This window comes from Myotis myotis, unplaced genomic scaffold, assembly GCF_014108235.1.
Source record: "Myotis myotis isolate mMyoMyo1 unplaced genomic scaffold, mMyoMyo1.p scaffold_m19_p_17, whole genome shotgun sequence".
NCBI classification, from domain to species: Eukaryota; Metazoa; Chordata; class Mammalia; order Chiroptera; family Vespertilionidae; genus Myotis; species Myotis myotis.
Genome location: NW_023416321.1, coordinates 19228228 through 19241326, shown reverse-complemented (window position 1 = coordinate 19241326; position 13099 = coordinate 19228228). Strand labels below are relative to the sequence as shown.

Genomic DNA, 13099 nt, shown 5'->3' with positions numbered 1-13099 from the left:
AGGGACCGTGGGAGGGCTCCAGGGTGTGTCCGGCCCGTCTCTCTCAGTCCCGATTGGCCAGACCCCAGCAGCGAGCTAACCTACCAGTTGGAATATCTGCCTGGTGGTCAGTGCACCTCATAGGAGCAGTTGAGCAGCCTTAGCATATCATTAGCATATTATGCTTTTATTATATAGGATTTGTATTTTGTATATAGGATTGGTTGAATGGCTGCCTGGTCGACCAGACACTTAGCATATTACACTTTTATTATATAGGATTTGTATTTTTTTTTACTTCAGTTCTGGCTAGGAAAGAATTCAGAGCAAAGACTCAAACTATAAGAGAATGTTTATTTAGAAAGTCATAGAGGTAGAAGAAGTGAGCTGTAGAAGAAATAGACTCAGGGAACAAGTTACAGAGGCAGAAGGGCCCTTGGCGCTTAGAAGAGAGAGAGGCAAGGAAAACATGCCTAATGGGAAGAGAGTGGGGAAAGGCGTGGGCATGCCCCATAAGAGAGAGCCACAAGGATTTTGTGTTTTTATTTTTATTTTATTTATTTTTTAAAATATTTTTTTATTGATTTCAGAGAGGAAGGGAGAGGGAGAGAGAGACAGAAATAAGAATCATTGAGAATCATTTATTGGTTGCCTCCTGCATACCCCACACTGGGGATCCTGCCCACAACCTTGACCTGCAATCGAACTGTGACTTCCTGGTTCATAGGTCAACACTTAACTACTGAGTCACACTGTTCAGGTGGATTTTGTGTTTTTAAATAAATGAACTTCATAATGATTATCTTCTTGCTTTAGATAATTTAATTCTCTTTTTGTCTTTGGCTGAAAATGGCTAAAGATAGCCATTTATTGTCAACAAATGTCAATTGTTTTTACTTATATCTGGTGTTTTCTCCTGTTATCCCTTATCCCCTATTTTACCTTTTAAAAATTTTTCAAAAGTAATACTCTGCTTGCAACCACTAGAATAAACAAAATGGGTAAATAAAGAAAAAGTTAATTATTTTTCTCTTCCCTCAGGGTCTCCCTTCTCCACTTTTACTCCAACATTAACCAATACTGTGTATTTTTCAACATCTTTCTCTTTGCTCAAAAACATAAGCACACAGGTTGTGGCAGAAGTTTTACAATTGTTCCTATGGAAAAAATACTATCTATATAAAAGCCTAAGCGACCATTACGACGCAACTACCGGAACAACTGGTCGCTATGACGTGCAGTGAGCGAGCAGTCAGGCAGGCGAGCAGTTAGGAGCAGGCAGGCAGGTGAGTGATTCGGAGCTGGTTCCAGATTGTGAGAGGGTGCAGGCTGGGCTGAGGGATACCCCTGCCCCCCATGCATGAATTACGTGCATTGGGCCTCTAGTATTTAATAAATGAATATCTCATGCCTTCGCGTGCAATGTCCTCACAAGATGGCCGCCACAAGATGGCCATGCACACAGCAGAGGCAGGGCCTGGTGGCCGCTCTGCATGGTGAGGCCTGGGAGGTCCTGTGGCTCCACGTGGCACAGAGGAGGCCGGTCCTGGCGTCTCCACTACTTCACGCGGAGGAGGCGGGTCCTGGCGGAGGAGGCGGGTTGCGGCAGGGGAGGGCAGTTGGGGGCCATTGGGCCGGCAGGGGAGAGCAGTTGGGGGCTATAGGGCCGGCAGGGGAGAGCAGTTGGGGGCGATCAGGCTGGCAGGGGAGCAGTTAGGCCTCAATCAGGTTGGCAGGGGAGTGGTTAGGGGGCAATCAGGCTGGCAGGCAGAAGCAGTTAGGAGCCAGCGGTCCTGGATTGTGAGAGGGATGTCCGACTGCCAGTTTAGGCCGGATCCCGCAGGGGACATCCGGCATTCGGACATCCCCTGAGGGGTCCGAGATTGGAGAAGGTGCAAGCCGGGCTGAGGGACATCCTCCCCCTCTCCCCCCACAAGAATTTTGTGCACCAGGCCTCTAGTAAAAGAATAAACTCTGTGTTTCGTGTACTCACAACTGTAAAACTACTTTTACCCCACTATGTTTACACTCACATACACAGGCTTTTTGTTACTTGCTTTATTAATTTAAGAAAACATGGCTGCCCTGCCCAGGTGGCTCAGTTGGTTGGAGTGTTGTCCCCTGCACCAAGAAGGTGGTGGGTTTGATTCCTGGTCAGGGCACATGCCTAGGTTGTGGATTTGGTCCCCAATAGGGGTAATAGTTCTCTCTAATATCAATGTTTCTCTGTCATATCGATATTTATCTGTCCCTCTTCCTTTCTCTCTAAAAATCAGTGAAAAACATCCTCAGGTGAGGATTAAAAGAAAAAATAAAGGGAAAGAATATATCATGGCAATCTCTCCAGTTTAGTAAGTGAAATTCTAATTTTACAAAGCCGAGTAACATTCCATAGCATACTACACCATAATTTGGTCTGTTTTTCTTTAACTGATGGATGTTACGATTTTCATTTTTTTTGCTATTATAAATGTTAGTCAATTCTTACTCATGACTAGAAAAGCAAACATTCTAAATAAAATATTAGCAAAATAAATCCAGCAGTGTATTTAAAAGACAGTACCTCGCCCTAACCGGTTTGGCTCAGTGGATAGAGCGTTGGCCTGCGGACTCAAGGGTCCCAGGTTCGATTCTGGTCAAGGGCATGTACCTTGGTTGCGGGCACATACCCAGTAGGGGGTGTGCAGGAGGCAGCTGATCGATGTTTCTAACTCTCTATTCCTCTCCCTTCCTCTCTGTAGAAAATCAATAAAATATATTTAAAAAAAATAAAAATAAAAGACTACCTCATGATCAAGTAGTTTATTCTAGGAAGGCAAAGGCAGTTAAATATTAACATTTTTTATATTAATATATTACAAAATAAAAAACTATATGATTGTCTCTCTCTTTTAGAGTGAGTTGGGGGACTTTGTGTTGGGGATAACTGGCCTTTGGTTGCCAAAGCCTGGTTCCTTGACAGTATGGAAATAAGCATACTTCTAGAGACAGAAATGGATGATACGGGTGAGCCTTTTCAGTTTAGGGCTGGCACATTTTAAGATCTTCTATTTGATTACTTTGGGCGTAATGAGCACCTTGTTGGCCTTTGTACTGGTGCTCATTGCCTTTGAAACACTGGCCTAAATCTTTTTGAGGCTTTTCTTATGCTTGTTTGCAAAATATGCATTACTTAGGATCTAAGTTTCTTGAAGCCATTTCCAGGACGGGTTGTATGTGATATTGTTCTTGGATTTGGCTATATTTATACTGCCAGCTACAACTCTAGGAGTGGTGAAGACTGGAAAAAAGAGACCAGTGACTATCTTAATAGATGCCAGAAAAGCATTTTATAAAATTTTGTAGTAATTTCCTCAGAGTATATGTGGTATCATTTCTGAATCCTTGGATATATTGTTCTTGAGTTATAATCCTTTTTTTTTTCCTATATAGTATATGCATCTTATACCACTGTCATCAAGCTTCTTGTGCAATAGATAAGTCTGATGCCAGTCTGTTCTGCTTTCTTTATAAGTAACTGGTTCTTTGTCTCCTACAAAGTTGTGCCACTCTTATGACCCCCCCGAGATTATCAATCTAATCTCATTATGCACTTTATCACTTTCATATCATGAGAGACCCAATACTGCCAGTTCATCTCTCATTTCTTGAACTCTTCTTGTCTGTACAATTTTTGATTTACCCCTTCCTGGTCTCACTTTTTCATTTTTTGGTGTTATTCTTTAATGTTTAGTAATAGTAAAATCATTTTGTTCATTCTAAGTTGATATTCTTAGGGACAAATTGTGCTTTTTCAAAAAGTGGTTTCAAATATTTTTTCTATTTTAGGGAAGTTTAAAAAATTATTATTTTTTTAGATTTGTTCCGTTCCTTGCTTTCATTTTCTTCTTCAGGGATTCTCATAATCCATATATTCAATATTCTTTGCCTGTCTTCAGTATTTATCACTTTCAAATCCGTTTTATCTTTTGAGTTATGAAATTTTCCTCCTTTTTACCTTCTATTAAAAAAAAAAGATTTTTATTGATTTCAGAGAGGAAGGGAGAGAGAGAGAGAGAGAGAGAGAGAGAGAGAGAGAGAGAGAGAGAAGCATCAGTGATGAGGGAGAATCATGATCGGCTGCCTCCTCCCCCTGGGGATTGAGACTGAAACCCCGGCATGTGTCCTGACCAGAAATCGAACTGTGACCTCTTGGTTCATAGGTTGTTGCCCAACCACTAAGACACACCAGCCGGGCTTACCTTGTATTTTTCTTAAGGGATTATCTGGTTTTATTCATTTCTGTCTTCATTTCTGGAATGATTCTTTTATTTTATTTTACTTTATTTTATTTTATTTTCATATTTACTCTCTTTTTTATTTTTATTTTTTAAAAATAATATATTTTTGATTTTTTACAGAGAGGAAGGGAGAGGGATAGAGAGTTAGAAACATCGATGAGAGAGAAACATCCATCAGCTGCCTCCTGCACACCCCCTACTGCGGATGTGCCCACAACCAAGGTACATGCCCTTGACTGAAATCGAACCTGGGACCCTTGAGTCCGCAGACCGACGCTCTATCCACTGAGCCAAACCGGTTAGGGCTAATTTTTTTCTTAATTGATTAAGGTATTACATATGTGTCCTTATCTCCCCATTCCCCCTCCCCCGCCCCCCCCAGCCCACTCATGCCCTCACCCCCCTGGTGTCTGTGTTCATTGGTTAGGCTTATATGCATGCATACAGGTCCTTTGGTTGATCTCGCCCTTACCCCCACCCTCCCCTACCTTCCCTCTGAGGTTTGAAGTCTGATCGATGCTTTTCTACCTCTGGATCTGTTTTTGTTCATCATCTATGTTGTTCATTATATTCCACAAATGAGTGAGATCATGTGATATTTATCTTTCTCTGACTGGCTTATGTCACTTAGCATAATGCTCTCCAGTTCCATCCATGCTGTTGCAAATGGTAAGAATTCCTTTTTTTTTTTTTTTTTTAACCGCAGTGTAGTATTCTACTGTGTAGATGTACCACTGATTCTTTCATTTTTAATTCTTTCCTGAGTTAATGTAATCTCATTGTAGTTTGTGTAATTCTCACATCTGTTTGTTCATGTCTTGTGTCATTTTCTTAAAGTCTTTTAACTCATTTTGAAATAGCATGTTACAGTTTTGATCTATTATGTGGGCATGTCTTTCTGGCATGGTTTCATTGTCTGTAGGGATATTAATCTCCTTATTTTTTCTTTTCTTATAACGACTTTGTATAGGATTGACATTGATACTTTCCTGTGACTCACTTTTATTTGAAATTAATTTTAAAAATCTCTTTGAATGTGGCTGGGTCAGGAAAAGTTTTTCTATCTTCATAGAGCTTTTTCTTTTGTTTTTGTGTAGGGTTAAAAAGTATGGCAGCTTGCTTTCTGAGACTTCCTGGCCTTATTCTCCAGTAGTTGTGTCTGGACCTTCTATTAACTTCCTCTCTGTTGTCTGATCCCAATTTGCACCCATATATGATCTCGAGACCCTTCTTCTTTGCCTTCTGGAGCTCATTGTCAGTTATCTGCAAAATTCCTTTTCATTTTAACCTCTTATCTAAACATTATTACTTTTTTTCTCTAACTGAAACTTATTTCTTCCCTGAAGAGTTTTTAAGTGCTGGCTCCTCCTCTTTGTTTCTCTCATAATTGCTTCTAGATTTCTTCTGGGCTTACTGTTACTCTCTTACTACTCCAGTTAAAATTAATGATTTTAGTATCCATACAGATGATCCTGATAGTTTGGCCTCTGGAATTCTCTACTGATCTTGTCTTCTACCTCAGTCATTCACTTTTATGGCATATCCTATGCAGATTTTTTTTTTTTTTTTTTAAATACAGTGGGGCCTTGACTTACGAGTGTTCCGACTAACGAGTTTTTCGAGATACAAGCCGTCTCTCGGCCGATTTTTTGCTTTGAGTTGCGAGCTAAAATTCGGGTTACGAGCCAGCTTCAGATACCCCACTGCTAGTTGGCACAGCGAACGTCACAGTGAACGCCACAATATCAGCCCAGCATCACCTGTCATTGTAATGGTGAAAATTGATTTGACATACGAGTAATTTGAGTTACGAGCTCCATCGCGGAACGAATTAAACTCGTAAGTCAAGGCCCCACTGTATATTTTATTGATTTTTTACAGAGAGGAAGGGAGAGGGATAGAGAGTTAGAAACATCGATGAGAGAGAAACATCAATGAGCTGCCTCCTGCACACCCCCTACTGGGGAAGTGCCCACAACCAGGGTACATGCCCTTGACCGGAATCGAACCTAGGACCTTTCAGTCCGCAGGCCGACGCTCTATCCACTGAGCCAAACTGGTTAGGGCTCCTTTGCAGATGTTTTTAAACCCTCAGTGCATTTGCATTATTTTTAACAGTTTTCCAAGGTGACTTTAATGTTCAGCCATGATTGAGAGTCACTGCCCTAGACCTTGTTATTACCAGTAACTACAGCTTTTCTGGCATTTTGCTCTCCCAACTACCACCACTAGTTCTTCTGGCTCACTTCTTCTACCAGCAACCTTAATTCTTTTGACTTCATTGGGACTTTATAATTTACCACCTTTTTACTGTTACTCAAGGCACACGTGCGTGCGTGCGTATGTGTGACTTATTTATGTATTCATTGGTTGATTCTTGTATGTCCCCTGACCAAGATTGAACCAGCAACCTTGGCGTATCAGGGCAATGCATTCACTGTTTCTTCTGCCTGGGATTTTCTTTCTCCAGGTAGCTTATTTCATCATATTCTTCAGGAACGTAGAGCTCTTTCAAAGGTTTACAGCAGTGGTTCTCAAACTTTGGCATGCCTCATAATCAGAAGAAAGAAAAACTTAAATTCATTTACTGTAGAAGTACATCTAGAAAAATTGTTTTAAATATTATGAATGCATGTGAAGATTATCAGAGAAATTGGTAGAAAAATAGGGTTTTAATAGGTCTTGCAGGACTCATAAGGAGAAGGAAAGAGATAATATTAAGGAGGAGGACTGGATAATTTGTAGAAGGAAAGATTTAAAGGTGATATTAAGTAAGTTTGCTTAGGTGACAGAAAGGGATCTGGGAAAGGGTGTAGGTGAGTGGGGTTTAAAGTTGCAAGTGGGTTAACTTAAAACTTTATCCTTAAAGTTTTATCTCTCTTTTTTATCCCCAACTCTGTTTTCTGATTCTGACTTGATCTATTCTCACCCTTTCTCTGCCCCTTTCCCTGATTATTGTATTACATATCAATTCTGCCTACTTTGCTTCATATTACATGCTACTCTTCTATAATCTGATCCAGAAAATTAGCTTTTGATTATCATTTTGTAATTTATTTCATTATTTGAAGATAAGAATTCTGGCTTTAAAAAAAAACACTTAACTTTTTCTTAATATTTATATGTCCTTAACTATCCATTCAAAATTTTACTTTATCCGAAATAGAATCCTTAGTTCCAGTTGTGCTTACTCCCTTTCATTCAATAGCATTTGAGCTCGTACATTGTGGTGTGGGTATACTTTAAATATCAAAAAATGAAGCTATAATAATAGAATTTTCACCCATTTGCATTTTTTAATTTTTTTCTATTTCATCAAGAACACCTTTCTTGATTAAAGCTATCATTCTTTGATTCTCCTGATTAAGATAAAAATTCCTGATCTTAATGAATACATTATTATACCCCATTTTTAATAATGGGTGTGTGTGTGTGTGTGTTTGTGTTAGTTAACATCCCACTGTGTCATTGCTTTACAGATGAATAATTTAACACTACTTTATGGATGTATAATTTAACACATTCTGTTAAATGAGAAGTTTTGTGGAGTAATTGCCTTTACTGATCTTCTGGGTGGATTCTTTTTTTGGGGGGTGATTGTTTTTCTAGGTGTTTTTACATACTGTTAAGATTGTGTTCAGCTGCATGCAATAGAAACTCAAGTAGAGTGGCTTAATCACAGAGGATTTTTTCCTCCCAGGTAACAGGAAATAAGGCAGTGCTACAATGCCATCAGGGACACAGGCTCCTCCTATATTTTTTTCTCTGCTATCATTGAAGGGTGGCTTTTGCCTTATGGATTGCAAGATAACTACTTCCTCCCCAGACATTTTAGTTTTTAAAACAGTAGTTTTTCTTTAGTCCTTGCTCATAGCCTTATGTTTTCATTTCATTGGTTACAACTGGTTGTCTGGTCACCATGGATACAGGGAGTCTGATATTTTAGGCACATTACTACCTTATCCAAAATTAGTGTTTTGTTAATAAAAAAGAGAGGGAGAATTTGAGGCAGGCAACTTTAACAGTTGGTAGGTAGTATGCAATTATACATCTCTATTCCTTAAAACAGCTTTGCAAGTTAGATGGTTTCATGTTTGTGGTAGAGGAGAAACTGGGGGTCAGCGAGGCTAAGTAACTTGTACAGTCATACAGTTAGTAATTGATAGGGCCAGGACATGAACATAGGTAAATCTCTGTCTAAAGATTACTAGTATACTCTTTCCATTATGTCCATGATCTCTTTATATTGTTTACTTAGCAGTCTGATTTAAGTACGTAAAGACTTTGTATAAATAGCATTTAAGATAGTTTAATAGAATGTGATGCCTTCTAAGACTAGTTTACTAGTGTTTAAAAATTATCATGAGTACCAGAGGGTACCTATTGCTTTTTTTTGGATATGTAAAAATGAAGAGATTCTTGTCGTATCAGAATAGAGATAAACTGTGAATGCTGTAAATAGTTTTGTTGAGATCTGTTCAAATAGAGGATTATCACAAGCATTTGATAAGGACTGTGGCTGACTCTTCAAATGAAATTAAATATAATAATGTTTAATAACCTGGAGATTATACCCTTACTGGTTTGGCTCAGCGGATAGAGCATTAGCTGGAGGACTGAAGAATCCCGGGTTTGATTGCGGTCAAGGTCAGGTACCTTGGTTGCAGGCTCGATCCCTAATAGGGGGCGTGCAGAAGGCAGCTGATCGATGTTTCTTTCTCATTGGTGTTTCTAACTCTCTAGCCTTTTCCCTTCCTCTTATATACAATACAGAACCCACTTGACCTCTACTCTTCCTAGATATTGCCTTAGTGGTCTAGGTCTGTTGAGTACGCACTGCCAATAATGAATACAGAGATCATAGTTTAAGGATTACTATTGCTGCCCTCGGATATTCAGTTTAATGCTGTTAAGGACATGTATGAGGCTTTTTTTTTTTTTAATCTACCTATATAAAGGTACCTCTATACATATTCCCTACATTTTTGGGTAATAATTTACCTCAGTCATAAAACTCAAATGGTTGGGGTGTGTATGGGAGGCAACTGATGGATGCTTCTCTCTCACATCGATGTTTCTCTCTCTTCCTCTTTTTCTAAAATCAATAAAAACATATCCTCAGGTAAGGATATATAAAAAAAAAAAGAAAGATTTTGTTGTTTGCCTGGGTAAGGAAAGATGGCACATCATCATTCGGATCAGTATGCATTCTTGTTATTGTAATTAGAGTTCTATAGACAATATCTTAGTTTATTATTTTTTTCTTAAATATTTATTGTTGAAAGTATTACATATGTCCCCTTTTTCCCCACCGACCTCTTCTAGCCCACCTACCTCCCACTCCCAAGGCCTTCACCACCCCACCCTATTATCTGTGTCTATGGGTTATACATATATGTATACAAGTTTTTTGGTTGATCTTTTCTGTTATTTTTTTATTTTCTTACTATTTGCAACATTTTCTTCAGATCCTATCGGAGTTTAAAAGCATTTTAATTACAATAATTAACGTATTAGGCAGAGTTCTAATGTCAAGGGACTTGTTTCTAGAATTGTAAAACAAAGAAATAAGTAAGAATAAATCATTCCCAAAAATGAGAATAAAAAATAATACCAAGTTACTCAAAGTGGAAAAGAATATAGAAAAAGAGTGTTGTTGTTTTTAAAGCTGATTAATAGAATGGAAAATATCCTGCAAAGAAAAGTTAAAGGGAGTACTGTGGTTATTTAGCTTGAATAGTGCAGAAGTGCTTAATTGTTAATTTGATTACATTATCCTATATAATAAAAGCCTAATATGTGAAAGCTTAATATGCTAAGTGTCCGGTCGACCAGTCGGCCGTTCAACCAATCAAAGCGTAATATGCTAATGATATGCTAAGGCCGCTCAACTGCTCACTGTGATGTGCACTGACCACCAGGGGGTAGACAGTCAACCAGGTTGACCAGTTGCTATGATGTCTCCTGACCACCAGGGGGTAGATTCTCTGACTGTAGGTTAGCTTGCTGCTGGGGTCCGGCCAATTGGGACTGAGCGAGACAGGCTGGACATGCCCTGGAGACTTCCCCAGTAGTGCACTGGTGGGGTCCCTCGGCCTGGCCTATGCCCTCTAGCATTCTGGGACCCCTCGGGGGATGTTGGAGAGCTGGTTTCAACCCGATCCCACAGGCCAGACCAAGGGATCCCACTGGTGCCTCTAGTTGTACATAAATGCTTAATGCAGGGGAGATATTGTGCTCCTGTTTTGAATAATAGAATAAGAAAAGGCTTTAGATAGGTAGGAGAGATGAAGATTAAAGATGAAAATTGATTGTCTACTAATAAGATAGTTCAAGAAGATGTTGAGATAAGAGATGAATATCCAGCGTTGGTGGACCATTTAAAGGAGAATAGTTAATACTTCTCCTAAGTGGTTTAGACCAGGTGTCACAAACGTAAAAGCTTAGAGGTCACATAGATAACAATATGTTTGTATCAATTAAGTATATGACAGTTAGAAATGATTGGGGCCTGAGAATGGGTTGGTTGTTGTTATTCTGCCAGAGATTCACTTGTTAGGTATTTAATGATTTCTCCTGAGAGAGTTATTTTAAAATTTGGGTATAAAATTTGGAAAAGTAAGATATAATTTATCCTTACATTGCTGTCATTAATCCAATTAGCTCAAACTGCCATTTTCCACTTAGCTTCAATTTTGTGGAATTTCTGTATTTTATTATAGCAAATTTCCTAGTGATGTGTTAATTTGAATAAGGAAGTCATATTACTAAAATGTAACTATGAGATGGGTAATTAGCTTTTAATAAGTATATGTTTCATTTCATTCTTTATGCATTTCAGTCAAGTTTTATAGAATGTTTTAGAACTAGCGAAGAAAAAACCCTCTGTACTTCAAAAAGTGATCATCATTATAATTAATTTATTCCACCCATCAGCATTTTTTCATTTAAATTAACTTTAGAATGTTATCTTGGTTTATTTTTAGATGTGAGATTTTTATTCTTTTTGACTCCTATTCTTAGTAATTTAAAATAATTCTAATAATCTGTGCTTATAATTTTTTTCACTTGAAACTTTGAAGAAGTACACATATATATTAGTAAGGTCTAATTGAGGCAAAAGTTTGAAGTATGACTAGAATTTTCTTGGGTTTTTCTCAGATAAAAATTTGAACTTGCCCGGAATTTCTTTGCCATTCCCTATCTCTGTTGCATGATCACCCTAAGTATTCCCCATTGTTCTAGTTAATTCATAACCTGGTCTTATCTAATTGAAAGTTACTTATATTGTATCTCCTTATGTCTTTATCAGGTTACTGATCTGATGAATCAAGTCTTTGCTCAGTTTATTCATTCATTCATTTACTCATTCAAGAAGTGTTGAGAACCTCCAGGAGATAGCACTGAGGATAAAAAGAGTAAGATCAGGTTTCTCTGTAAGGGATTTGACTTGGACAAATCAAATACAAACTGAGGAAATGTAATTCATTAATTCAATAAATATTTATTTGGCACCTACTATTTAGCAGGCACTATTGTTCTCTGGTTATGGACTTGCAGCAGTGAATAAACAAGCAGCTCCCATGCCATTGTGGAGTTTATATTCTAGTGGGGGAACTGATAATAAACAAATAGGTATATAACATTATTTAGAGATAAGTATTTGAAGAAAACTAAGAGATAGGAAGAGATGGGTGAGAGCAATGAAACATAAATCATACCACCAAGTTGTGTATCACTGAGTTAAAGCAGCTGGTCTCTTGTACCCTTGTGTGAAAAGCCATTGGTGTCTCTAGTCAGCATAGAGCAATTCTCGAGAAGTGGAGGCAGCTATGAGCCATTAACACCTGGAGGATGGATGTACTGATACTGTAATGGGGATCTGTGTGGGACATCATAGTGTCCACTAAACCAGGATATCTTCCTCCCCCTCCCCATACATTTTATATATATATATATATATTGATTTCAGAGAGGAAGGGAGAGAGATAGAAACATCAATGATAAGAGAGAATTATTGATCAGCTGCCTCCTGCACACCCCCTACTGAGTAACAAGCCTGCAACCTGGCCATGTGCCCTTGACTGGAATAGAACCCAGGACCCTTTAGTCCCCAGGCTCTATCCACTGAGCAAAACCAGCTTCGGCCCCCTCCCCATAAGTTTTTTCATAATTTTCTTGGTGCATTTGCAGACGAATGCCAATAAGTAACAGTCCCTTTTTTTTTTTTAAACTCACTAGATTAAAGTAAAATGTATTAAAATATGTGATAGTGCCACAAAAGAAGCATTATACATATTTTTAAAAACAAAAACTAAATGAAATAATACTTCTGAGACTTTAATTTGGATCATTAGATTTAGAAATTTCATAGTCTTAGTTAAGCTTTAGGTAGGTAGATTTACTGTGTTCCCTACTTAAGAATAGGCACTGAGGAGGAACACACAGAGCATAGGTTCAAGTACGGCCTTAAGCATTTATTACCTTAAAACTGTGGTCATGCTATCACATTTCTTTACCTCAGCTTCCTTCTCCATAAAATGAAGCAAATACCACCCATCCTAACATGGTTTTGACGAGGACTAAATGAGATCCTATATGTAGAATTTTTTTTTCTCACTTGTATCCACATAGAGATTCTGATATATAAGAAAATAGTTCTTTATTATCTTCTAAGAAAATACAAATTGAAGAGTTATAAGATTTAGTATTAAAATTTTACGGTAAGGATGAATATTAAAAACTCTCCTCACAAAAAAAATTCTGTAACTTTGTATGGTGACGGATGTTAACTAGACTTATTGTGGTAATCATTTTGCAATGTATAAATATCAAGCATA

The 13099-nt window shown here is 38.1% G+C and overlaps 1 protein-coding gene across 8 annotated transcripts in view; it reads left to right on the top strand.

The window, feature by feature from the left end:
- The window catches only part of TANC2 (tetratricopeptide repeat, ankyrin repeat and coiled-coil containing 2), a 247181-nt gene that overhangs the window by 10402 nt on the left and 223680 nt on the right, over nucleotides 1-13099 (top strand). The window contains exon 1 of one of the 8 annotated variants that reach the window (XM_036340065.1): nucleotides 11594-11677. The exons of the other annotated variants lie outside the window; for them this stretch is intronic. The gene's annotated coding sequence lies outside the window, so the exon portion shown is untranslated. Of the gene's footprint in view, nucleotides 1-11593; nucleotides 11678-13099 lie in introns of those variants that run through there. 8 annotated transcript variants of the gene reach the window in all.